Source organism: Ambystoma mexicanum, chromosome 4p (genome assembly GCF_040938575.1).
Source record: "Ambystoma mexicanum isolate Mex_15411 chromosome 4p, UKY_AmexF1_1, whole genome shotgun sequence".
Lineage (NCBI taxonomy): Eukaryota > Metazoa > Chordata > Amphibia > Caudata > Ambystomatidae > Ambystoma > Ambystoma mexicanum.
Window position 1 is genome coordinate 1,270,797,621 of NC_090927.1, and position 25,382 is coordinate 1,270,823,002.

General features: G+C 47.3%; 2 non-coding genes and 34 pseudogenes across 2 annotated transcripts; all 36 read left to right on the top strand.

The window, feature by feature from the left end:
- Positions 1–1,703: 1,703 nt before the first annotated feature.
- Positions 1,704–1,822, top strand: LOC138455866 (5S ribosomal RNA; annotated as a pseudogene).
- A 332-nt stretch (positions 1,823–2,154) lies between these two features.
- Positions 2,155–2,273, top strand: LOC138453989 (5S ribosomal RNA). Its single transcript, XR_011260686.1, has one exon. It is a non-coding gene; the product is annotated as a 5S ribosomal RNA (ribosomal RNA).
- Positions 2,274–2,830: 557 nt separating this feature from the next.
- On the top strand, positions 2,831–2,949 carry LOC138457559 (5S ribosomal RNA; annotated as a pseudogene).
- Positions 2,950–3,701: 752 nt separating this feature from the next.
- Positions 3,702–3,820, top strand: LOC138459642 (5S ribosomal RNA; annotated as a pseudogene).
- A 2,900-nt stretch (positions 3,821–6,720) lies between these two features.
- On the top strand, positions 6,721–6,839 carry LOC138458778 (5S ribosomal RNA; annotated as a pseudogene).
- Positions 6,840–7,171: 332 nt separating this feature from the next.
- Positions 7,172–7,290, top strand: LOC138458205 (5S ribosomal RNA; annotated as a pseudogene).
- A 107-nt stretch (positions 7,291–7,397) lies between these two features.
- Positions 7,398–7,516, top strand: LOC138458584 (5S ribosomal RNA; annotated as a pseudogene).
- Positions 7,517–7,622: 106 nt separating this feature from the next.
- LOC138459326 (5S ribosomal RNA) lies at positions 7,623–7,741 on the top strand (annotated as a pseudogene).
- A 320-nt stretch (positions 7,742–8,061) lies between these two features.
- LOC138458780 (5S ribosomal RNA) lies at positions 8,062–8,180 on the top strand (annotated as a pseudogene).
- Positions 8,181–8,512: 332 nt separating this feature from the next.
- LOC138458208 (5S ribosomal RNA) lies at positions 8,513–8,631 on the top strand (annotated as a pseudogene).
- Positions 8,632–8,738: 107 nt separating this feature from the next.
- On the top strand, positions 8,739–8,857 carry LOC138458586 (5S ribosomal RNA; annotated as a pseudogene).
- Positions 8,858–8,963: 106 nt separating this feature from the next.
- LOC138459327 (5S ribosomal RNA) lies at positions 8,964–9,082 on the top strand (annotated as a pseudogene).
- A 747-nt stretch (positions 9,083–9,829) lies between these two features.
- Positions 9,830–9,948, top strand: LOC138459464 (5S ribosomal RNA; annotated as a pseudogene).
- Positions 9,949–10,280: 332 nt separating this feature from the next.
- On the top strand, positions 10,281–10,399 carry LOC138455992 (5S ribosomal RNA; annotated as a pseudogene).
- Positions 10,400–10,732: 333 nt separating this feature from the next.
- Positions 10,733–10,851, top strand: LOC138459734 (5S ribosomal RNA; annotated as a pseudogene).
- Positions 10,852–10,957: 106 nt separating this feature from the next.
- Positions 10,958–11,076, top strand: LOC138456028 (5S ribosomal RNA; annotated as a pseudogene).
- A 783-nt stretch (positions 11,077–11,859) lies between these two features.
- On the top strand, positions 11,860–11,978 carry LOC138458380 (5S ribosomal RNA; annotated as a pseudogene).
- A 106-nt stretch (positions 11,979–12,084) lies between these two features.
- LOC138459845 (5S ribosomal RNA) lies at positions 12,085–12,203 on the top strand (annotated as a pseudogene).
- Positions 12,204–12,310: 107 nt separating this feature from the next.
- Positions 12,311–12,428, top strand: LOC138459874 (5S ribosomal RNA; annotated as a pseudogene).
- A 107-nt stretch (positions 12,429–12,535) lies between these two features.
- On the top strand, positions 12,536–12,654 carry LOC138459898 (5S ribosomal RNA; annotated as a pseudogene).
- Positions 12,655–15,326: 2,672 nt separating this feature from the next.
- LOC138459828 (5S ribosomal RNA) lies at positions 15,327–15,445 on the top strand (annotated as a pseudogene).
- A 107-nt stretch (positions 15,446–15,552) lies between these two features.
- LOC138458209 (5S ribosomal RNA) lies at positions 15,553–15,671 on the top strand (annotated as a pseudogene).
- Positions 15,672–15,778: 107 nt separating this feature from the next.
- LOC138459233 (5S ribosomal RNA) lies at positions 15,779–15,897 on the top strand (annotated as a pseudogene).
- A 548-nt stretch (positions 15,898–16,445) lies between these two features.
- Positions 16,446–16,564, top strand: LOC138457483 (5S ribosomal RNA; annotated as a pseudogene).
- A 318-nt stretch (positions 16,565–16,882) lies between these two features.
- LOC138456168 (5S ribosomal RNA) lies at positions 16,883–17,001 on the top strand (annotated as a pseudogene).
- Positions 17,002–17,109: 108 nt separating this feature from the next.
- On the top strand, positions 17,110–17,228 carry LOC138457490 (5S ribosomal RNA; annotated as a pseudogene).
- A 321-nt stretch (positions 17,229–17,549) lies between these two features.
- On the top strand, positions 17,550–17,668 carry LOC138456342 (5S ribosomal RNA; annotated as a pseudogene).
- Positions 17,669–17,774: 106 nt separating this feature from the next.
- LOC138459510 (5S ribosomal RNA) lies at positions 17,775–17,893 on the top strand (annotated as a pseudogene).
- A 107-nt stretch (positions 17,894–18,000) lies between these two features.
- On the top strand, positions 18,001–18,119 carry LOC138458723 (5S ribosomal RNA; annotated as a pseudogene).
- A 106-nt stretch (positions 18,120–18,225) lies between these two features.
- On the top strand, positions 18,226–18,344 carry LOC138456405 (5S ribosomal RNA; annotated as a pseudogene).
- Positions 18,345–18,656: 312 nt separating this feature from the next.
- LOC138456043 (5S ribosomal RNA) lies at positions 18,657–18,775 on the top strand (annotated as a pseudogene).
- A 2,802-nt stretch (positions 18,776–21,577) lies between these two features.
- Positions 21,578–21,696, top strand: LOC138455867 (5S ribosomal RNA; annotated as a pseudogene).
- Positions 21,697–21,803: 107 nt separating this feature from the next.
- Positions 21,804–21,922, top strand: LOC138459740 (5S ribosomal RNA; annotated as a pseudogene).
- Positions 21,923–22,028: 106 nt separating this feature from the next.
- LOC138454412 (5S ribosomal RNA) lies at positions 22,029–22,147 on the top strand. The gene has a single exon (XR_011261090.1). It is a non-coding gene; the product is annotated as a 5S ribosomal RNA (ribosomal RNA).
- Positions 22,148–22,704: 557 nt separating this feature from the next.
- On the top strand, positions 22,705–22,823 carry LOC138458187 (5S ribosomal RNA; annotated as a pseudogene).
- A 979-nt stretch (positions 22,824–23,802) lies between these two features.
- On the top strand, positions 23,803–23,921 carry LOC138459643 (5S ribosomal RNA; annotated as a pseudogene).
- The last annotated feature ends 1,461 nt before the right edge of the window (positions 23,922–25,382 follow it).

The following is a 25,382-nucleotide window of genomic DNA, read 5'->3' on the forward strand; positions in this document are numbered from 1 at the left end:
TGAGGGACCTACTATGGGTCCGGAACAGACTCACACAGCCCTTCCCATACCTAATCAAACTTGGAATAAAGCTCTGGAACAGAGCGTGCAGAACTGTGGGGTCAGCTGATCCCTTCTCACCTCAAATCCCCATCGCAGCAATTATGGCTTACCAGCCATGGGGCTCTCTCGAATCACGCACCCAGTGGGAACCCTACGGAGTGGCCACCTTAGGAGACCTAACACGAGACCAAGAGATCATACCCTTCACTGACCTTGCTGAGAGTACGGGATTACCCGCTGGCCAATTTTTGCTCCATAGGGCAGTGACACAAGCCATAATGGTTAGATGGCGAGAGGCTACCACCCCAAAGACGGAAAACATGGTCATAGAAACACTATTAAACACAGCCGAAGGCGGCCATGAAACCTCGCGATTGTATGAAACCCTGCTCCAGGGCACGACAAACAGCGAGCTCAAAAGCAAAGAAAAATGGGAAACCGAACTTGGCCAAGACTTTGCAGAGGTCGAATGGGAGAAAATAACTCACTACCACAAAAAAGTTTCTAGGAATGCCCGTTTGCAGCTCATTCAATTATACATCACCAACAGAGCCTACCTAACACCAGAGGCCATATCCAATTTCAAAGGAGCTGAGGCCCAGGTATGCCCCAAATGTAAGGAGCCGAGAGCGGGAATGACGCATATGTTCTGGGGCTGCCCGGAGATACGCCACTTTTGGACACAGGTTCAGGAGAGGGTGGCGGACGCAGATATTGAGCTAGAGGTGAACAACCCCGCAGCCTGCATCCTGGGCAGATGCAAACGCAACCACAAAAATAAGCCTCTAAACAAACTCAGGGATCTGATTTACATAACTGCGAAGAGACGCATAGCCATGGGATGGAAGAGCCCAAAGACCCCGTATAAGGCACTGTGGTGGGGGGACCTGACGAAATGGATAACGGCGGAGACCGGCGCGTGGGAAACGGCAAACCTCGAACAGAGGCTGGACTCCAGTGGAGAACTGCACCGCTGGGTGGCCTTAACAGAGCCACTACTGCATCCTAATATCTCTGACGATACCTCGGACGGTTCGGACTGTCCTAGCCATCAATCCGGCCCATCATAATTGGAAGATAATGTTGACTGTGGTCTTGAGTTGGGGGTGGGGGGAGATACGTAATTCTTTGATTAACGTTTGATATTACAAGAGATGCATACTTTGTTTGTTAAACTGTTAAAACCAATAAATAGAGTTAAAAAAAACAGTGCAAAACTCACTAGGACCAGAGCCTACGGCCACAACACACTGAATGTGCCTGAACTCGGAAGCGATGCAGTGTTGGGCCTAGTTAGTACCTGGAAGGGACACCGCCTGGGAATACCAGGTGCTGTAGGCTTTTTTGTGCTCCATGTTCAGGAGGTGAGCCATTTCTCAATTGTCTTTCAAAACTGGATGGTCTAGCCGACTAGATGTTTAACAGGACAAAACTCACTATGACAAGAGCCTACGGCCACACCACACTGAAAGCGCCTGATCTTGTCTGATCTCGGAAGCTCAGCAGTGTTGGGCCTGGATGGGAGACTGCCTGGGAATACAAGGTTCTGTAGGCTTTTTTGTGCTCCATGTTCAGGAAGTGAGCCATTTCTCAATTCTCTTTCAAAACTGCATGATCTAGCCGACTAGATGCTTAACAGGACAAAATTCACTAGGACCAAAACCTACGGCCACAGCACACTGAATGCGCCTGATCTCATCTGATCTCAGCCGCCAAGCAGTGTTGGGCCTAGTTAGTACCTGGATGGGAGCCCGCCTGGGAATACCAGGTGCTGTAGGCTTCTTTTGTGCTCCATGTCCAGGAAGTGAGCCATTTCTCAATTGTCTTTCAAAACTGCATGGTCTAGCTGACTAGATGCTCAACAGGACAAAACTCACTAGGACCAAAACCTACGGCCACAGCACACTGAATGCGCCCCGTCTTATCTGATCTCGGAAGCTAAGCAGTGTTGGGCCTACTTAGAACCTGGATGGGAGACCACCTGGAAATAACAAGTGCTGTAGGCTTTTTTGTGCTTCATGTCCAGGAAGTGAGCCATTTCTCAATTGTCTTTCAAAACTGCATGGTCTAGCCGTCTAGATGCTTAACAGGACAAAACTCACTAGGACCAAAACCTACGGCCACACCACACTGAATGCGCCTGATCTCATCTGATCTCGGAAGCTAAGCAGTGTTGGGCCTAGTTAGTACCTGGGTGGTAGACTGCCTGGGAATACCAGGTGCTGTAGGTTATTTTGCACTCCATGTTCAGGAAGTGAGCCATTTCTCAATTGTCTTTCAAAACTGCATGGTCTAGCCGACTAGATGGTTAACAGGACAAAACTCACTAGGACCAAAACCTACAGCCACACCACACTGAATGCGCCCGATCTTGTCAGCCTTCGGAAGCTTAGCAGTGTTGGGCATAGTTAGTACCTGGATGTGAGACCGCCTGGGAATCCCAGATGCTATAGGCTTTTTTGTGCTCCATGTTCAGGAAGTGAGCCATTTCTCAATTGTCTTTCAAAACTGCATGGTCTAGCCGACTAGATGCTTAACAGGACAAAACTCACTAACACTAAAGCATATGGCCACAACCCACTGAATGCGCCTGATCTTGTCTGATCTCAGAAACTAAGCAGTGTCAGGCTTAGTTATTACCTGGATGGAGGACCGCCAGAGAATACCAGGTGCTCTAGGCATTCGTGTGTTCCATGTTCGGGGAAGTGAGCCATTTCTCAATTGTTTTTCAAAACTGCATGGTCTAGCAGACTAGATGCTTAATAGTACAAAACTCACTAGGACCCGAGCCTATGACCACACCTCACTGAATGCACCCTTTCTTGTCTGATCTTGGAAGCTAAGCAGTGTTGGGCCTAGTTAGTACCTGGAAGGTTGACCGCCTGGGAATACCAGGTGCTGTAGGCTTTTTTGTGCTTCATGTTCAAGAAGTGAGCCATTTCTCAATTGCCTTTCAAAACTAGCCGACTAGATGCTTAACAGTGCAAAACTCACTAGGACCAGAGCCTATGGCCACAACACACTGAATGTGCCTGAACTCGGAAGTGATGCAGTGTTGGGCCTAGTTAGTACCTGGAAGGGACACCACCTGGGAATACCAGGTGCTGTGGGCTTATTTGTGCTCCATGTTCAGGAAGTGAGCCATTTCTCAATTGTCTTTCAAAACTGGATGGTCTAGCTGACTAGATGCTTAACAGGACAAAACTCACTATGACCAGACCCTACGGCCACACCACACTGAATGCGCCCAATCTTGTCTGATCTCGGAAGCTAAGCAGTGTTGGGCCTGGATGGGAGACCGCCTGGGAATACCAGGTACTGCAGACTTTTTTTGTGCTCCATGTCCAAGAAGTGAGCCATTTCTCAAATGTCTTTCAAAACTGCATGATCTAGCCGACTAGATGCTTAACAGGACAAAATTCACTAGGACCAGAGCCTATGGCCACACCACACTGAATGCCCCGATCTAATCTGATCTCAGACACTAAGCAGTGTTGGGCCTAGCTAGTACCTGGATGGGAGCCCGCCTGGGAATACAATGTGCTGAATGCTTTTTTTGTGCTCCATGTCCAGGAAGTGAGCAATTTCTCAATTGTCTTTCAAAACTGCATGGTCTAGCCGACTAGATGTTTAACGGGACAAAACTCAATTTGGCCAAAGCCTGCAGACACACCACACTGAATGTGCCCGAGCTCGTCTAACCTTGGAAGCTAAGCAGTTTTGGGCCTAGTTAGTACCTCGATGGGAGACCGCCTGGGAATTCCAGGTGCTATAGGCTTTTTTTGTGCTCCATGTTCAGGAAGTGAGACATTTCTCAATTGTCTTTCAAAACTGCATGGTCTAGCCGACTAGATGCTTAACAGTACAAAACTCACTAGGACCAGAGCCTACGGCCACAACACACTGAATGTGCCCAATCTCGTCTGAACTCGGAAGCGATGCAATGTTGGGCCTACTTAGTACGGGCGACCGCCTGGGAATGCCAGCTGCTGGAAGTTGTTTTGTGCTTCATGTTCAGTAAGTGAGCCATTTCTCAATGGTCTTTCAAAACTGCATGGTCTAGCCGACTAGATGCTTAACAGTACAAAGCTCATTAAGACCGGATTCTATGGCCACACCACACTGAATGTGCCTGATTTTAGAACACTAAGCAGTGTTGGGCCTAGTTAGTACCTGGATGGGAGACTGCCTGGGAATACCAGGTGCTGGGGACTTTTTTGTGCTCCATGATTAGTAATTGTGCCACTTGTCAATTGCTTTTTAAATTTGTATTTATTTGTATTTATTAGGTTTATATAGCGCATTACGCCAAAGCGCTTAACAATACAACAACAAGAATACATAGTAAACAAGAAGCATAAAGTTACAAAGACATGAAACAAACCAGCAAAAACAGTATGTAGCTCAACTGACCAGTTCTGAAGGAGGAATAGATGAGAGGAAGAAAGGGAAGTAGAAAGGGAGATCAGAGCGGGGGAAGAATACAGAGATAACAGGGGGAGGGAAGGAGGGATGAGAAAGAAAGGGAAGAAGAGGGGAAGTAGGAAGGAGGGTAGAGATAAAGGAAAGAGATAATAGGAGGAGGGGAGTTAGGGCAGGGTATGAAGAAGGAAAGAATTCAAGGAGGCACGGAAAGAGGGGTAAGAGGAAATGGAATGGATGGAGAGAGGTAAAGACTTCCAGTGATGGGGGGCTAGAAGCTGAAAGGAAAGGAAACGAGAGGAAGCACAAGGGGAAGAAGGTACTGTGAGTAGGAAGCGATCAGCGGATCTGAGGGAGCGAGAAGGAGAGTAGAAAGAAAGGAGAGAGGAAAGGTAAGGGGGAGCTAGCCCATGAAGAGATTTAGGAGGAAGTTAAATTTAAGTTGGGAGTGAAAGGGAAGCCAGCCAAGAAGAGCATGGGAGGAAGAAATGGAATCAAGAGGTGCAAGAAGACCGAGGGTACGGATGGCAAAGTGGTAAAAGAGATTTGAGGGGAGCAAGGTGAGAGGCATGGAGTCCAAAGAGGAGAGAAGAACAATAGAAAAGTCGAGAGAAAATGAGGGAAGATATTAGGAGTTTAGTAGCATGGAAGGTGAGGGAGGAGCGCATTTTGAGAACATTGAATAGGTGAAAGCGGCAGGCGCGAGAGGTAAGAGAAATATGATGGGAAAGGGAGAGGGTACAGTTGAGGTGGAGGCCAAGGTTGCGAGCAGAGGCAGAGATAGGAAAGTTAGTAGGAGGAAAGAAAATAAAAGGAGGGGAGAAGGAGGAGGAAATGTGTTGGAGGGGAAGAATAAGACTTCCGTTTTTTCAGAGTTGAGGAAAGAAAGTGGGAAGACATCCAGTAAATTTGCTTATGTTTCCAAAAAAAATGTATCCCTTTTTATAGCGGAAATGTTGGACAACAACATGAGGGCTGGAGAAACCTATTTACATAGAATTAACATACGGGTAGTGTGTTCATGGATAGTAAATCTACCTTTACATGTAATGCAGTACAGAGAATATTGAGTCCATAAAGAGGCTTGAAAGAAAGCCATTATTGTTATTATTCGCGCCTTGAAACACTTGTGTATAGGCGCGTTACAAATGCCTTATCATTATCATTATCATTGTGTTGGTTGTTTTCTCCAACTCCCTGCAACAGAAACAGGATGGAGTAAATTTATTTACTAGACATAGGAGTCCTGAATGGGCCCACAAGTCTTATATTTCGTGCCTGATCGAGCGCTGATTGAGTGATGAGCGGGGTTTTATGATGCAAGTGGCTTTATGGCTTAGCTTACTAAATGCAACTGCATAAGAGTAATACTCTTAGCATTTCTCAAGCCTACGGCAACACCACACTGAATGCGCCCGCTCTTGGCTGATCTCAGAACCTAAGCATTGTCAGGCCTAGTTAGTACCGGGATGAGAGACTGCCTGGGAATCCTGGTTGCTGTAGGCTTTTTTCTACTCCTTGTTCAGGAAGTGAGCCATTTCTCAATTGTCTTTCAAAACTGCATGGTCTAGCCGACTAGATGCTTAACAGTGCAAAACTCACTAGGACCAGAGCCTATGGCCACAACACACTGAATGTGCCTGAACTCGGAAGCGATGCAGTGTTGGGCCTAGTTAGTACCTGGAAGGGACACCACCTGGGAATACCAGGTGCTGTGGGCTTTTTTGTGCTCCATGTTCAGGAAGTGAGCCATTTCTCAATTGTCTTTCAAAACTGGAGGGTCTAGCTGACTAGATGCTTAACAGGACAAAACTCACTATGACCAGACCCTACGGCTACACCACACTGAATGCGCCCAATCTTGTCTGATCTCGGAAGCTAAGCAGTGTTGGGCCTGGATGGGAGACTACCTGGGAATACCAGGTGCTGTAGGCTTTTTTGTGCTCCATGTTCAGGAAGTGAGCTATATCCCAATTGCCTTTCAAAACTGCATGGTCAAGCCGACTAGATGCTTAACAGGAAAAACTCACCCGGACTAAAGCCTGCGGCCACACCACACTGAATGCGCCTGGCCTTGAAATGTAAGCAGTGTCAGGTCTAGTGAGTACCTGGATGGGAGACCACCTGGGAATACCAAGTGCTGTAGGCTTTTTTTGTGCTCCATGTTCACGAAGTGAGCCATTTCTCAAATGTCTTTCAAAACTGCATGGTCTAGCCAACTAGATGCTTAAAGGTTCAAAACTCACAAGGCCCAAATCCTGTGGCCACACCACACTGAATGCTCCCGATCTCATCTGATCTTGGAAGCTAGGCAGTGGTGGGCCTAGTTAGTACCTGTATGGGAGACCACCTGTGGATACCAGGTGTTGTAGGCTTTTTTGTGCTCCATGTTCAGGAAGTGAGCCATTTCTCAATTGTCTTTCTAAACTTCATGGTCTAGCCGACTAGATGCTTAACAATACAAAACTTACTAAGACCACAGCCTATGGCCGCACAACACTGAATGCGCCCAATCTTGTCTGACCTCGGAAGCTAAGCAGTGTTGGGCCTAGTCAGTACCTGGATGAGAGACCCCTTGGGAGTACCAGGTACCGCAGACGTTTTTTGTGCTCCATGTCAAAGAAGTGAGCCATTTCTCAAATGTCTTTCAAAACTGCATGATCTAGCCGACTAGATGCTTAACAGGACAAAATTCACTAGGACCAGAGCCTACGGCCACACCACACTGAATGCGCCCAATCTCATCTGATCTCAGACACTAAGCAGTGTTGGGCCTAGCTAGTACCTGGATGGGAGCCCGCCTGGGAATACAATGTGCTGTAGGCTTTTTTTGTGCTCCATGTCCAGGAAGTGAGCAATTTCTCAATTGTCTTTCAAAACTGCATGGTCTAGCCGACTAGATGTTTAACAGGACAAAACTCAGTATGGCCAAAGCCTACAGACACACCACACTGAATGTGCCTGAGCTCGTCTGACCTTGGAAGCTAAGCAGTTTTGGGCCTAGTTAGTACCTGGATGGGAGACCGCCTGGGAATTCCAGGTGCTATAGGCTTTTTTTGTGCTCTATCTTCAGGAAGTGAGACATTTCTCAATTGTCTTTCAAAACTGCATGGTCTAGCCGACTAGATGCTTAACAGGAAAAACTCACTATGACCAGAGCCTACGACGACACCACACTGAATGCGCTCAATCTTCTCTGATCTCGCAAGCTAAGCAGTGTTGGGCCTCGTTAGTACCTGGATGGGAGAGCCCCTGGGAATACCAGGTGCTGTAGGCTTTTTGTGCTCCATGTTCAGGAAGTGAGCTATATCCCAATTGCCTTTCAAAACTGCATGGTCAAGCCGACTAGATGCTTAACAGGAAAAACTCACCCGGACTAAAGCCTGCGGCCACACCACACTGAATGCGCCTGGCCTTGAAATGTAAGCAGTGTCAGGTCTAGTGAGTACCTGGATGGGAGACCACCTGGGAATACCAAGTGCTGTAGGCTTTTTTTGTGCTCCATGTTCACGAAGTGAGCCATTTCTCAAATGTCTTTCAAAACTGCATGGTCTAGCCAACTAGATGCTTAAAGGTTCAAAACTCACAAGGCCCAAATCCTGTGGCCACACCACACTGAATGCTCCCGATCTCATCTGATCTTGGAAGCTAGGCAGTGGTGGGCCTAGTTAGTACCTGTATGGGAGACCACCTGTGGATACCAGGTGTTGTAGGCTTTTTTGTGCTCCATGTTCAGGAAGTGAGCCATTTCTCAATTGTCTTTCTAAACTTCATGGTCTAGCCGACTAGATGCTTAACAATACAAAACTTACTAAGACCACAGCCTATGGCCGCACAACACTGAATGCGCCCAATCTTGTCTGACCTCGGAAGCTAAGCAGTGTTGGGCCTAGTCAGTACCTGGATGAGAGACCCCCTGGGAGTACCAGGTACCGCAGACTTTTTTTGTGCTCCATGTCAAAGAAGTGAGCCATTTCTCAAATGTCTTTCAAAACTGCATGATCTAGCCGACTAGATGCTTAACAGGACAAAATTCACTAGGACCAGAGCCTACGGCCACACCACACTGAATGCGCCCAATCTCATCTGATCTCAGACACTAAGCAGTGTTGGGCCTAGCTAGTACCTGGATGGGAGCCCGCCTGGGAATACAATGTGCTGTAGGCTTTTTTTGTGCTCCATGTCCAGGAAGTGAGCAATTTCTCAATTGTCTTTCAAAACTGCATGGTCTAGCCGACTAGATGTTTAACAGGACAAAACTCAGTATGGCCAAAGCCTACAGACACACCACACTGAATGTGCCTGAGCTCGTCTGACCTTGGAAGCTAAGCAGTTTTGGGCCTAGTTAGTACCTGGATGGGAGACCGCCTGGGAATTCCAGGTGCTATAGGCTTTTTTTGTGCTCTATCTTCAGGAAGTGAGACATTTCTCAATTGTCTTTCAAAACTGCATGGTCTAGCCGACTAGATGCTTAACAGGAAAAACTCACTATGACCAGAGCCTACGACGACACCACACTGAATGCGCTCAATCTTCTCTGATCTCGCAAGCTAAGCAGTGTTGGGCCTCGTTAGTACCTGGATGGGAGAGCCCCTGGGAATACCAGGTGCTGTAGGCTTTTTGTGCTCCATGTTCAGGAAGTGAGCCATTTCTCAATTGTCTTTCAAAACTGCATGGTCTAGCCGACTAGATGCTTAAAGGTACAAAACTCACAAGACGCAGAGCCTACAGCCGCACCACACTGAATGTGCCCAATATCAGAAGCTAAGCAGTGTCACTACTAGTTAGTACCTGGATGGGCGACGGCCTGGGAATCCCAGGGGCTATATGCTTTTTTGTGCTCCATGTTCAGGAAGTGAGCCATTTCTCAATTATCTTTCAAAACTGCATGGTCTAGCCGACTAGATGCTTAACAGTGCAAAACTCATTAGGACCAGAGCCTACGGCCACAACACACTGAATGTGCCTGAACTCGGAACCGATGCAATGTTAGGCCTAGTTAGTACCTGGAAGGGAGACCGCCTCGGAATACCAGGTGCTGTAGGCATTTTTGTGCTTCATGTTCAGGAAGTGAGCCGATCTCAATTGTCTTTCAAACCTGCATGGTCTAGCCGAAAGGATGCTTAACAGTGCAAAACTCACTAGGACCAGAGCCTACGGCCACAACACACTGAATGTGCATGAACTCGTAACGATCCAGTGTTGGTCTATTTAGTAACTGGAAGAGAGACCGCCTGGGAATACCAGGTGCTGTAGGCTTTTTTGTGCTCCATGTTCAGGAAGTGAGCCATTTCTCAATTGTCTTTCAAAACTGGATGGTCTAGCCGACTAGATGCTTAAAGGTACAAAACTCATAAAACCCAGAACCCACGGCCACACCACACTGAATGCACCCACTCTTTTCTGATCTTGGAAACTAAGCAGTGTCGGGCCTAGTTAGTACCTGAATGGGAGACCACCTGGGAATACCAGGTGCTCTAGGCATTTTTGTGCTACAGGTTCGGGAAGTGAGCCATTTCTCAATTGTTTGTAAAAAATGCATGGTCTAGCCGACTAGATGCTTAACAGGGCAAAACCCACAAGGTCCAAAGTCTACGGCCACATCACACTCAATGTTCCCAGTCTTGTTTGAGCTTAAAAGCTAAGCAGTGTCGGGTTTACTTAGTACCTGGATGGGAGCCCTCCTGGGAATACCAGGTGCTGTAGGCTTTTTTGTGCTCCATGTTCAGGAAGTGAGCCATTTCTCAATTGTCTTTCAAAACTGGATGGTCTAGCCGACTAGATGCTTACCAGGACAAAACTCACTATTGACCAGAGCCTACGGCCACACCACACTGAATGCGCCCAATCTCATCTGATCTCAGATGCTAAGCAGTGTTGGGCCTAGTTAGTACCTGGATGGGAGACTGCCTGGGAATAGCAGGTGCTGTAGGCTTTTTTGCGCTCCATATGCAGGAAGTGAGCCATTTTCTCAATTGTCTTTCAAAACTGCATGATCTAGCCGACTAGATGCTTAACAGGACAAAATTCACTAGGACCAGAGCCTACAGCCGAACCACACTGAATGCGCCCAATCTCATCTGATCTCAGATGCTAAGCAGTGTTGGGCCTAGTTAGTACCTGGATGGGAGCCCGCCTGGGAATACAATACGTTATAGGCTTTTTTTGTGCTCCATGTCCAGGAAGTGAGCCATTTCTCAATTGTCTTTCAAAACTGCATGGTCTAGCCAACTAGATGCTTAAAGGTACAAAACTCACAAGGCCCAAATTCTACGGCCACACCACACGGAATGCTCCCGATCTCGTCTGATCTTGGAAGCTAGGCAGTGTTGGGCCTAGTTAGTACCTGGATGGGAGACCGCCTGCAAATTCCAGGTGCTCTCGGCTTTTATGTGCTCCATGTTCAGGAAGTGAGCCATTTCTCACTTTTCTTTCAAAACTGCATGGTCTAGCCGACTAGATGCTTAACAAGACAAAATTCACTAGCACAAAAGCCTACGGCCACACCAGACTGAATGCACCGGATCTCCTCTGATCTCAGAAGGTAAACAGTGTTGAGCCTAGTTAGTACCTGGATGGGAGACCGCCTGGGAATACCAGGTGCTGTAGGCTTTTTTTGTGCTCTATGTTCAAAAAGTGAGCCATTTCTCAATTGTCTTTCAAAACTGCATGGTCTAGCCAACTAGATGCTTAAAGGTACAAAACTCACAAGGCCCAAATCCTATAACCACACCACACTGAATGCTCTCGATCTCATCTGATCTTGGAAGCTAAGCACTGTCAGGCCTAATTAGTACCTGGATGGGAGACCACCTGGGAATGCCAATTGCCGCAGGATTTTTTGTGCTCCATGTTCAGACAGTGAGCCATTTCTCAATTGTCTTTCAAAACTGCATGGTCTAGCCGACTAGATGCTTAACAGGCCAAAGCTCACTAGGACCAAAACCTACGGCCACACCACACTGAATGCGCCCGATCTTGTCAGCCTTCGGAAGCTTAGCAGTGTTGGGCATAGTTAGTACCTGGATGTGAGACCGCCTGGGAATCCCAGATGCTATAGGCTTTTTTGTGCTCCATGTTCAGGAAGTGAGCCATTTCTCAATTGTCTTTCAAAACTGCATGGTCTAGCCGACTAGATGCTTAACAGGACAAAACTCACTAACACTAAAGCATATGGCCACAACCCACTGAATGCGCCTGATCTTGTCTGATCTCAGAAACTAAGCAGTGTCAGGCTTAGTTATTACCTGGATGGGAGACCGCCAGAGAATACCAGGTGCTCTAGGCATTCGTGTGTTCCATGTTCGGGGAAGTGAGCCATTTCTCAATTGTTTTTCAAAACTGCATGGTCTAGCAGACTAGATGCTTAATAGTACAAAACTCACTAGGACCCGAGCTTATGACCACACCTCACTGAATGCACCCTCTCTTGTCTGATCTTGGAAGCTAAGCAGTGTTGGGCCTAGTTAGTACCTGGAAGGTAGACCGCCTGGGAATACCAGGTGCTGTAGGCTTTTTTGTGCTTCATGTTCAGGAAGTGAGCCATTTCTCAATTGTCTTTCAAAACTGCATGGTCCAGCCGACTAGATGCTTAATAGGACAAAACTCATTATAACCAGAGCCTACAGCCGCACAACACTGAATGCGCCCAATCTTGTCTGACCTCGGACGCTAAGCAGTGTTGGGCCTAGTCAGTACCTGAATGGGAGACCCCCTGGGAATACCAGGTACTGCAGACTTTTTTTGTGCTCCATGTCCAAGAAGTGAGCCATTTCTCAAATGTCTTTCAAAACTGCATGATCTAGCCGACTAGATGCTTAACAGGACAAAATTCACTGGGACCAGAGCCTATGGCCACACCACACTGAATGCCCCGATCTAATCTGATCTCAGACACTAAGCAGTGTTGGGCCTAGCTAGTACCTGGATGGGAGCCCGCCTGGGAATACAATGTGCTTTAGGCTTTTTTTGTGCTCCATGTCCAGGAAGTGAGTAATTTCTCAATTGTCTTTCAAAACTGCATGGTCTAGCCGACTAGATGTTTAACGGGACAAAACTCAATTTGGCCAAAGCCTACAGACACACCACACTGAATGTACCCGAGCTCGTCTAATCTTGGAAGCTAAGCAGTTTTGGGGCTAGTTAGTACCTGGATGGGAGACCGCCTCGGAATTCCAGGTGCTATAGGCTTTTTTTGTGCTCCATGTTCAGGAAGTGAGACATTTCTCAATTGTCTTTCAAAACTGCATGGTCTAGCCAACTAGATGCTTAACAGTACAAAACTCACTAGGACCAGAGCCTACGGCCACAACACACTGAATGTGCCCAATCTCGTCTGAACTCGGAAGCGATGCAATGTTGGGCCTACTTAGTACGGGCGACCGCCTGGGAATGCCAGCTGCTGGAAGTTGTTTTGTGCTTCATGTTCAGTAAGTGAGCCATTTCTTAATGGTCTTTCAAAACTGCATGGTCTAGCCGACTAGATGCTTAACAGTACAAAGCTCATTAAGACCGGATTCTATGGCCACACCACACTGAATGTGCCTGATTTTAGAACACTAAGCAGTGTTGGGCCTAGTTAGTACCTGGATGGGAGACTGCCTGGGAATACCAGGTGCTGTGGACTTTTTTGTGCTCCATGATTAGTAATTGTGCCACTTGACAATTGCTTTTTAAATTTGTATTTATTTGTATTTATTAGGTTTATATAGCGCATTACGCCAAAGCGCTTAACAATACAACAACAAGAATACATAGTAAACAAGAAGCATAAAGTTACAAAGACATGAAACAAACCAGCAAAAACAGTATGTAGCTCAACTGACCAGTTCTGAAGGAGGAATAGATGAGAGGGAGAAGAAAGGGAAGTAGAAAGGGAGATCAGAGCGGGGGAAGAATACAGAGATAACAGGGGGAGGGAAGGAGGGATGAGAAAGAAAGGGAAGAAGAGGGGAAGTAGGAAGGAGGGTAGAGATAAAGGAAAGAGATAATAGGAGGAGGGGAGTTAGGGCAGGGTATGAAGAAGGAAAGAATTCAAGGAGGCACGGAAAGAGGGGTAAGAGGAAATGGAATGGATGGAGAGAGGTAAAGACTTCCAGTGATGGGGGGCTAGAAGCTGAAAGGAAAGGAAACGAGAGGAAGCACAAGGGGAAGAAGGTACAGTGAGTAGGAAGCGATCAGCGGATCTGAGGGAGCGAGAAGGAGAGTAGAAAGAAAGGAGAGAGGAAAGGTAAGGGGGAGCTAGCCCATGAAGAGATTTAGGAGGAAGTTAAATTTAAGTTGGGAGTGAAAGGGAAGCCAGCCAAGAAGAGCATGGGAGGAAGAAATGGAATCAAGAGTTGCAAGAAGACCTAGGGTACGGATGGCAAAGTGGTAAAAGAGATTTGAGGGGAGCAAGGTGAGAGGCATGGAGTCCAAAGAGGAGAGAAGAACAATAGAAAAGTCGAGAGAAAATGAGGGAAGATATTAGGAGTTTAGTAGCATGGAAGGTGAGGGAGGAGCGCATTTTGAGAACATTGAATAGGTGAAAGCGGCAGGCGCGAGAGGTAAGAGAAATATGATGGGAAAGGGAGAGGGTACAGTTGAGGTGGAGGCCAAGGTTGCGAGCAGAGGCAGAGATAGGAAAGTTAGTAGGAGGAAAGAAAATAAAAGGAGGGGAGGAGGAAGTGTGTTGGAGGGGAAGAATAAGACTTCCGTTTTTTCAGAGTTGAGGAAAGAAAGTGGGAAGACATCCAGTAAATTTGCTTATGTTTCCAAAAAAAATGTATCCCTTTTTATAGCGGAAATGTTGGACAACAACATGAGGGCTGGAGAAACCTATTTACATAGAATTAACATACGGGTAGTGTGTTCATGGATAATAAATCTACCTTTACATGTAATGCAGTACAGAGAATATTGAGTCCATAAAGAGGCTTGAAAGAAAGCCATTATTGTTATTATTCGCGCCTTGAAACACTTGTGTATAGGCGCGTTACAAATGCCTTATCATTATCATTGTGTTGGTTGTTTTCTCCAACTCCCTGCAACAGAAACAGGATGGAGTAAATTTATTTACTAGACATAGGAGTCCTGAATGGGCCCACAAGTCTTATATTTCGCGCCTGATCGAGCGCTGATTGAGTGATGAGCGTGGTTTTATGATGAAAGTGGCTTTATGGCTTAGCTTACTAAATGCAACTGCATAAGAATTATACTCTTAGCATTTCTCAAGCCTACGGCAACACCACACTGAATGCGCCCGCTCTTGGCTGATCTCAGAACCTAAGCAGTGTCAGGCCTAGTTAGTACCAGGATGAGAGACTGCCTGGGAATCCTGGTTGCTGTAGGCTTTTTTCTACTCCTTGTTCAGGAAGTGAGCCATTTCTCAATTGTCTTTCAAAACTGCATGGTCTAGCCGACTAGATGCTTAACAGTGCAAAACTCACTAGGACCAGAGCCTATGGCCACAACACACTGAATGTGCCTGAACTCGGAAGTGATGCAGTGTTGGGCCTAGTTAGTACCTGGAAGGGACACCACCTGGGAATACCAGGTGCTGTGGGCTTTTTTGTGCTCCATGTTCAGGAAGTGAGCCATTTCTCAATTGTCTTTCAAAACTGGATGGTCTAGCTGACTAGATGCTTAACAGGAAAAACTCACCCGGACTAAAGCCTGCGGCCACACCACACTGAATGCGCCTGGCCTTGAAATCTAAGCAGTGTCAGGTCTAGTTAGTACCTGGATGGGAGACCACCTGGAAATACCAAGTGCTGTAGGCTTTTTTGTGCTCCACGTTCAGGAAGTGAGCCATTTCTCAATTGTCTTTCAAAACTTCATGGTCTAGCCGACTAGATGCTTAACAATACAAAACTTACTAGGACCACAGCGGCCGCACAACACTGAATGCGCCCAATCTTGTCTGATCTCGGAAGCTAAGCAGTGTTGGGCCTAGTCAGTACCTGGATGAGAGACCCCCTGGGAATACCAGGTACTGCAGACTTTTTTTGTGCTCCATATCCAAGAAGTGAGCCATTTCTCAAATGTCTTTCAAAACTGCATGATCTAGCCGACTAGATGCTTAACAGGACAAAATTCACTAGGACCAGAGCCTACGGCCACACCACACTGAATGCGCCCAATCTCATCTGATCTCAGACACTAAGCAGTGTTGGGCCTAGCTAGTACCTGGATGGGAGCCCGCCTGGGAATACAATGTGCTGTAGGCTTTTTTTGTGCTCCATGTCCAGGAAGTGAGCAATTTCTCAATTGTCTTTCAAAACTGCATGGTCTAGCCGACTAGATGTTTAACAGGACAAAACTCAGTATGGCCAAAGCCTACAAACACACCACACTGAATGTGCCCGAGCTCGTCTGACCTTGGAAGCTAAGCAGTTTTGGGCCTAGTTAGTACCTGGATGGGAGACCGCCTGGGAATTTCAGGTGCTATAGGCTTCTTTTTGTGCTCCATGTTCAGGAAGTGAGACATTTCTCAATTGTCTTTCAAAACTGCATGGTCTAGCCGACTAGATGCTTAACAGGACAAAACTCACTATGACCAGAGCCTACGACGACACCACACTGAATGCGCTCAATCTTCTCTGATCTCGCAAGCTAAGCAGTGTCAGGCCTAGTTAGTACCTGGATGGGCGACGGCCTGGGAATCCCAGGGGCTATATGCTTTTTTGTGCTCCATGTTCAGGAAGTGAGCCATTTCTCAATTATCTTTCAAAACTGCATGGTCTAGCCGACTAGATGCTTAACAGTGCAAAACTCATTAGGACCAGAGCCTACGGCCACAACACACTGAATGTGCCTGAACTCGGAAGCGATGCAATGTTGGGCCTAGTTAGTACCTGGAAGGGAGACCGCCTCGGAATACCAGCTGCTGTAGGCTTTTTTGTGTTTCATGTTCAGGAAGTGAGCCATTTCTCAATTGTCCTTCAAAACTGGATGGTCTAGCCGACTAGATGCTTAAAGGTACAAAACTCATAAAACCCAGAACCTACGGCCACACCACACTGAATGCACCCACTCTTTTCTGATCTTGGAAGCTAAGCAGTGTAGGGCCTAGTTAGTACCTGAATGGGAGCCCTCCTGGGAATACCAGGTGCTATAGGCATTTTTGTGCTTCATGTTCAGGAAGTGAGCCGATCTCAATTGTCTTTCAAACCTGCATGGTCTAGCCGAAAGGATGCTTAACAGTGCAAAACTCACTAGGACCAGAGCCTACGGCCACAACACACTGAATGTGCATGAACTCGTAACGATCCAGTGTTGGTCTAGTTAGTAACTGGAAGAGAGACCGCCTGGGAATACTAGATGCTGTAGGCTTTTTTGCGCTCCATGTTCAGGAAGGGAGCCATTTCGCAATTGTCTTTCAAAACTGAATGATTTAGCCGACTAGATGCTTAACAGGACAAAATTCACTAGGACCAGAGCCTACGGCCAAACCACACTGAATGCGCCCGATCTCATCTGATCTCAGCCGCCAAGCAGTGTTGGGCCTAGTTAGTACCTGGATGGGAGCCCGCCTGGGAATACAATGTGCTGTAGGCTTTTTTTTGTGCTCCATGTCCAGGAAGTGAGCCATTTCTCAATTGTCTTTCAAAACTGCATGGTCTAGCCGACTAGATGCTTAACAGGACAAAACACACTAGGACCAAAACCTACGGCCACAGCACACTGAATGCGCCCCATCTCATCTGATCTCGGAAGCTAAGCAGTGTTGGGCCTAGTTAGAACCTGGATGGGAGACCACCTGGGAATAACAGGTGCTGTAGGCTTTTTTGTGCTCCATGTCCAGGAAGTGAGCCATTTCTCAATTGTCTTTCAAAACTGCATGGTCTAGCCAACTAGATGCTTAACAGGACAAAACTCATCAGGATTAAAGCCTACAGCAACACCACACTAAATGCGCCTGGCCTCGGAAGCTTAGCAGTGTCAAGTCTAGTTAGTACCTGGATGGGAGACCACCTGGGAATACCAGGTGCTGTAGGCTTTTTCGTGCTCCATGTTCAGGAAGTGAGCCATTTCCCAATTCTCTTTCAAAACTGCATGATCTAGCCGACTAGATGCTTAACAGGACAAAACTCACTATGACCAGAGCCTACGGCCACACCACACTGAATGCACCCAATCTAGTCTGATCTCAGACGCTAAGCAGTGTTGGGCCTAGTTAGTACCTGGATGGAAGACTGCCTGGGAATACCAGGTGCTGTAGGCCTTTTTGCGCTCCCTGTTCAGGAAGGGAGCCATTTCGCAATTGTCTTTCAAAACTGCATGATTTAGCCGACTAGATGCTTAACAGGACAAAATTCACTAGGACCAGAGCCTACGGCCAAACCACACTGAATGCGCCCGATCTCATCTGATCTCAGCCGCCAAGCAGTGTTGGGCCTAGTTAGTACATGGATGGGAGCATGCCTGGGAATACAATGTGCTGTAGGCTTTTTTTGTGCTCCATGTCCAGGAAGTGAGCCATTTCTCAATTGTCTTTCAAAACTGCATGTTCTAGCTGACTAGATGCTTAACAGGACAAAACTCACTTGGACCAAAGCCTACGGCCACACCACACTGAATACGCCCGATCTCGTCTGATCTCAGAAGCTAAGCAGTGTTGGGCTTAGTTAGTAGCTGGGAGGTAGACTGCCTAGGAATACCAGGTGCTGTATGTTATTTTGCACTCCATGTTCAGGAAGTGAGCCATTTCTCAATTGTCTTTCAAAACTACATGATGTAGCCGACTAAATGCTTAACAGGACAAAACTCACTATGACCAGAGCCTACGGCCAAACCACACTGAATGCACCCAATCTCGTCTGATCTCAGAAGGTAAACAGTGTCGAGCCTAGTTAGTACCTGGATGGGAGATCGCCTGGGAATACCAGGTGCTGTAGGCATTTTTCTGCTACATGTTCAGGAAGTGAGCCATTTCTCAATTGTCTTTCAAAACTGCATGGTCTGGCCGACTAGATGCTTAACAGTGCAAAACTCACTAGGACCAGAGCCATCGGCCACAACACACTGAATCTGCCTGAACTCGGAAGCGACGCAGTGTTGGGCCTAGTTAGTACCTAGAAGGGAGACCGCCTGGGAATACCAGGTGCTGTAGGCTTTTTTGTGCTCCATGTTCAGGAAGTGAGCCATTTCTCTATTGTCTGCATGGTATAGCCGACTAGATGCTTAACAATGCACAACTCACTAGGACCAGAGCCTACGGCCACACCACACTGAATGCCCCTGATCTCATCTGATATTGGAAGCTAAACAGTGTCGGGCCTAGTTAGTACCTGAATGGGAGACCACATAGGAATGCCAGGTGCTGTAGGCTTTTTTGTGCTCCATGTTCAGGAAGTGAGCCATTTCTCAAATGTCTTTCAAAACTGCATGGTCTAGCCGACTAGATGCTTAACAGGACAAAACTCACAAGGACCAAAGTCTACGGCCACATCACACTGAATGTGCCCGGTCTCGTTTGATCTTAGAAGTGAGGCAGTGTCGGGCTTAGTTAGTACCTGGAGGGGAGACCTCCTTGGAATACTAGGTGTGGTAGGCATTTTTGTGCTTCATGTTTAGAAAGAGAGCCGTTTCTCAATTGTCTTTCAAAACTGCCTGGTCTAGCCAAGAAGATGCTTAACAGTGCAAAACTCAATGGGCCCTACACAGGGGCACCCGTCAGGGCTGCCCACTCTCCCCGATGCTATACATCATTGCCACCGAACCCGTAGCCGCATACCTTAGACAGGAATACGGAGATGGGGGCATCTTAATAGACGGAGTGACCCACCTCGTCTCTATGTACGCGGACGACACGCTATTGTACCTACATAACCCAGAACACCTCCTGCCCTACATTCTAGAAACACTGGACGGATTTAGCAGATACACGGGTATCCGAATTAACAAAGACAAGTCCTGCCTCTACCCTCTTGCCGCACTGTATAAAGAAGACCTAAGATCCCTTCCCTCCCTGGATCTAGAATGGCAAGTGACCTCCTTTAGATACCTGGGAATCACTATACACCGGGACCCATACACGGAACATATACTCAACACGGTGAGAGCTAAAGACACTCTAGAAAAATCTATGGAATTCTGGGGCAAGCTCCCGCTCTCGATGGCCGGAAAGGGCCGGTCTCCTCAAAATGGTTGCTCTTCCCGCTTACTATACAACTTTACAAACGTTCCCTACAACATCCCCCCCTCCTTCTTCAGAAACATAAATAAACTATGTAGATGGTTCCTTTGGCAGGGAGGCAGACACAGGGTGGCGCTGGACACACTCCAAAGACCCTACGAGAGGGGAGGAATCAAAGTCCCCAATTTCGAATTGTACTACCTGGCAAGCCAACTAAGGCATGTGATGCGATGGATGGCTGACGAGACCTCCACGGACACTAGACTCCTCCAACCTGCATTGCCCTATCTCCTCCTGAGGGACCTACTATGGGTCCGGAACAGACTCACACAGCCCTTCCCATACCTAATCAAACTTGGAATAAAGCTCTGGAACAGAGCGTGCAGAACTGTGGGGTCAGCTGATCCCTTCTCACCTCAAATCCCCATCGCAGCAATTATGGCTTACCAGCCATGGGGCTCTCTCGAATCACGCACCCAGTGGGAACCCTACGGAGTGGCCACCTTAGGAGACCTAACACGAGACCAAGAGATCATACCCTTCACTGACCTTGCTGAGAGTACGGGATTACCCGCTGGCCAATTTTTGCTCCATAGGGCAGTGACACAAGCCATAATGGTTAGATGGCGAGAGGCTACCACCCCAAAGACGGAAAACATGGTCATAGAAACACTATTAAACACAGCCGAAGGCGGCCATGAAACCTCGCGATTGTACGAAACCCTGCTCCAGGGCACGACAAACAGCGAGCTCAAAAGCAAAGCAAAATGGGAAACCGAACTTGGCCAAGACTTTGCAGAGGTCGAATGGGAGAAAATAACTCACTACCACAAAAAAGTTTCTAGGAATGCCCGTTTGCAGCTCATTCAATTATACATCACCAACAGAGCCTACCTAACGCCAGAGGCCATATCCAATTTCAAAGGAGCTGAGGCCCAGGTATGCCCCAAATGTAAGGAGCCGAGAGCGGGAATGACGCATATGTTCTGGGGCTGCCCGGAGATACGCCACTTTTGGACACAGGTTCAGGAGAGGGTGGCGGACGCAGATATTGAGCTAGAGGTGAACAACCCCGCAGCCTGCATCCTGGGCAGATGCAAACGCAACCACAAAAATAAGCCTCTAAACAACATCAAGGATCTGATTTACATAACTGCGAAGAGACGCATAGCCATGGGATGGAAGAGCCCAAAGACCCCGTATAAGGTACTGTGGTGGGGGGACCTGACGAAATGGATAACGGCGGAGACCGGCGCGTGGGAAACGGCAATCCTCGAACAGAGGCTGGACTCCAGTGGAGAACTGCACCGCTGGGTGGCCTTAACAGAGCCACTACTGCATCCTAATATCTCTGACGATACCTCGGACGGTTCGGACTGTCCTAGCCATCAATCCGGCCCATCATAATTGGAAGATAATGTTGACTGTGGTCTTGAGTTGGGGGTGGGGAGAGATACGTAATTCTTTGATTAACGTTTGATATTACAAGAGATGCATACTTTGTTTGTTAAACTGTTAAAACCAATAAATAGAGTTAAAAAAAACAGTGCAAAACTCACTAGGACCAGAGCCTACGGCCACAACACACTGAATGTGCCTGAACTCGGAAGCGATGCAGTGTTGGGCCTAGTTAGTACCTGGAAGGGACACCGCCTGGGAATACCAGGTGCTGTAGGCTTTTTTGTGCTCCATGTTCAGGAGGTGAGCCATTTCTCAATTGTCTTTCAAAACTGGATGGTCTAGCCGACTAAATGTTTAACAGGACAAAACTCACTATGACAAGAGCCTACGGCCACACCACACTGAAAGCGCCTGATCTTGTCTGATCTCGGAAGCTCACCAGTGGGCCTGGATGGGAGACTGCCTGGGAATACAAGGTTCTGTAGGCTTTTTTGTGCTCCATGTTCAGGAAGTGAGCCATTTCTCAATTCTCTTTCAAAACTGCATGATCTAGCCGACTAGATGCTTAACAGGACAAAATTCACTAGGACCAAAACCTACGGCCACAGCACACTGAATGCGCCTGATCTCATCTGATCTCAGCCGCCAAGCAGTGTTGGGCCTAGTTAGTACCTGGATGGGAGCCCGCCTGGGAATACCAGGTGCTGTAGGCTTTTTTTGTGCTCCATGTCCAGGAAGTGAGCCATTTCTCAATTGTCTTTCAAAACTGCATGGTCTAGCTGACTAGATGCTCAACAGGACAAAACTCACTAGGACCAAAACCTACGGCCACAGCACACTGAATGCGCCCCGTCTTATCTGATCTCGGAAGCTAAGCAGTGTTGGGCCTACTTAGAACCTGGATGGGAGACCACCTGGAAATAACAGGTGCTGTAGGCTTTTTTGTGCTTCATGTCCAGGAAGTGAGCCATTTCTCAATTGTCTTTCAAAACTGCATGGTCTAGCCGTCTAGATGCTTAACAGGACAAAACTCACTAGGACCAAAACCTACGGCCACACCACACTGAATGCGCCTGATCTCATCTGATCTCGGAAGCTAAGCAGTGTTGGGCCTAGTTAGTACCTCGGTGGTAGACTGCCTGGGAATACCAGGTGCTGTAGGTTATTTTGCACTCCATGTTCAGGAAGTGAGCCATTTCTCAATTGTCTTTCAAAACTGCATGGTCTAGCCGACTAGATGTTTAACAGGACAAAACTCACTAGGACCAAAACCTACGGCCACACCACACTGAATGCGCCCGATCTTGTCAGCCTTCGGAAGCTTAGCAGTGTTGGGCATAGTTAGTACCTGGATGTGAGACCGCCTGGGAATCCCAGATGCTATAGGCTTTTTTGTGCTCCATGTTCAGGAAGTGAGCCATTTCTCAATTGTCTTTCAAAACTGCATGGTCTAGCCGACTAGATGCTTAACAGGACAAAACTCACTAACACTAAAGCATATGGCCACAACCCACTGAATGCGCCTGATCTTGTCTGATCTCAGAAACTAAGCAGTGTCAGGCTTAGTTATTACCTGGATGGAGGACCGCCAGAGAATACCAGGTGCTCTAGGCATTCGTGTGTTCCATGTTCGGGGAAGTGAGCCATTTCTCAATTGTTTTTCAAAACTGCATGGTCTAGCAGACTAGATGCTTAATAGTACAAAACTCTCTAGGACCCGAGCCTATGACCACACCTCACTGCATGCACCCTTTCTTGTCTGATCTTGGAAGCTAAGCAGTGTTGGGCCTAGTTAGTACCTGGAAGGTAGACCGCCTGGGAATACCAGGTGCTGTAGGCTTTTTTGTGCTTCATGTTCAGGAAGTGAGCCATTTCTCAATTGTCTTTCAAAACTAGCTGACTAGATGCTTAACAGTGCAAAACTCACTAGGACCAGAGCCTATGGCCACAACACACTGAATGTGCCTGAACTCGGAAGTGATGCAGTGTTGGGCCTAGTTAGTACCTGGAAGGGACACCACCTGGGAATACCAGGTGCTGTGGGCTTATTTGTGCTCCATGTTCAGGAAGTGAGCCATTTCTCAATTGTCTTTCAAAACTGGATGGTCTAGCTGACTAGATGCTTAACAGGACAAAACTCACTATGACCAGACCCTACGGCCACACCACACTGAATGCGCCCAATCTTGTCTGATCTCGGAAGCTAAGCAGTGTTGGGCCTGGATGGGAGACCGCCTGGGAATACCAGGTACTGCAGACTTTTTTTGTGCTCCATGTCCAAGAAGTGAGCCATTTCTCAAATGTCTTTCAAAACTGCATGATCTAGCCGACTAGATGCTTAACAGGACAAAATTCACTAACACTAAAGCATATGGCCACAACCCACTGAATGCGCCTGATCTTGTCTGATCTCAGAAACTAAGCAGTGTCAGGCTTAGTTATTACCTGGATGGAGGACCGCCAGAGAATACCAGGTGCTCTAGGCATTCGTGTGTTCCATGTTCGGGGAAGTGAGCCATTTCTCAATTGTTTTTCAAAACTGCATGGTCTAGCAGACTAGATGCTTAATAGTACAAAACTCTCTAGGACCCGAGCCTATGACCACACCTCACTGCATGCACCCTTTCTTGTCTGATCTTGGAAGCTAAGCAGTGTTGGGCCTAGCTAGTACCTGGATGGGAGCCCGCCTGGGAATACAATGTGCTGAATGCTTTTTTTGTGCTCCATGTCCAGGAAGTGAGCAATTTCTCAATTGTCTTTCAAAACTGCATGGTCTAGCCGACTAGATGTTTAACGGGACAAAACTCAATTTGGCCAAAGCCTGCAGACACACCACACTGAATGTGCCCGAGCTCGTCTAACCTTGGAAGCTAAGCAGTTTTGGGCCTAGTTAGTACCTCGATGGGAGACCGCCTGGGAATTCCAGGTGCTATAGGCTTTTTTTGTGCTCCATGTTCAGGAAGTGAGACATTTCTCAATTGTCTTTCAAAACTGCATGGTCTAGCCGACTAGATGCTTAACAGTACAAAACTCACTAGGACCAGAGCCTACGGCCACAACACACTGAATGTGCCCAATCTCGTCTGAACTCGGAAGCGATGCAATGTTGGGCCTACTTAGTACGGGCGACCGCCTGGGAATGCCAGCTGCTGGAAGTTGTTTTGTGCTTCATGTTCAGTAAGTGAGCCATTTCTCAATGGTCTTTCAAAACTGCATGGTCTAGCCGACTAGATGCTTAACAGTACAAAGCTCATTAAGACCGGATTCTATGGCCACACCACACTGAATGTGCCTGATTTTAGAACACTAAGCAGTGTTGGGCCTAGTTAGTACCTGGATGGGAGACTGCCTGGGAATACCAGGTGCTGGGGACTTTTTTGTGCTCCATGATTAGTAATTGTGCCACTTGTCAATTGCTTTTTAAATTTGTATTTATTTGTATTTATTAGGTTTATTTAGCGCATTACGCCAAAGCGCTTAACAATACAACAACAAGAATACATAGTAAACAAGAAGCATAAAGTTACAAAGACATGAAACAAACCAGCAAAAACAGTATGTAGCTCAACTGACCAGTTCTGAAGGAGGAATAGATGAGAGGAAGAAAGGGAAGTAGAAAGGGAGATCAGAGCGGGGGAAGAATACAGAGATAACAGGGGGAGGGAAGGAGGGATGAGAAAGAAAGGGAAGAAGAGGGGAAGTAGGAAGGAGGGTAGAGATAAAGGAAAGAGATAGGAGGAGGGGAGTTAGGGCAGGGTATGAAGAAGGAAAGAATTCAAGGAGGCACGGAAAGAGGGGTAAGAGGAAATGGAATGGATGAAGAGAGGTAAAGACTTCCAGTGATGGGGGGCTAGAAGCTGAAAGGAAAGGAAACGAGAGGAAGCACAAGGGGAAGAAGGTACTGTGAGTAGGAAGCGATCAGCGGATCTGAGGGAGCGAGAAGGAGAGTAGAAAGAAAGGAGAGAGGAAAGGTAAGGGGGAGCTAGCCCATGAAGAGATTTAGGAGGAAGTTAAATTTAAGTTGGGAGTGAAAGGGAAGCCAGCCAAGAAGAGCATGGGAGGAAGAAATGGAATCAAGAGGTGCAAGAAGACCGAGGGTACGGATGGCAAAGTGGTAAAAGAGATTTGAGGGGAGCAAGGTGAGAGGCATGGAGTCCAAAGAGGAGAGAAGAACAATAGAAAAGTCGAGAGAAAATGAGGGAAGATATTAGGAGTTTAGTAGCATGGAAGGTGAGGGAGGAGCGCATTTTGAGAACATTGAATAGGTGAAAGCGGCAGGCGCGAGAGGTAAGAGAAATATGATGGGAAAGGGAGAGGGTACAGTTGAGGTGGAGGCCAAGGTTGCGAGCAGAGGCAGAGATAGGAAAGTTAGTAGGAGGAAAGAAAATAAAAGGAGGGG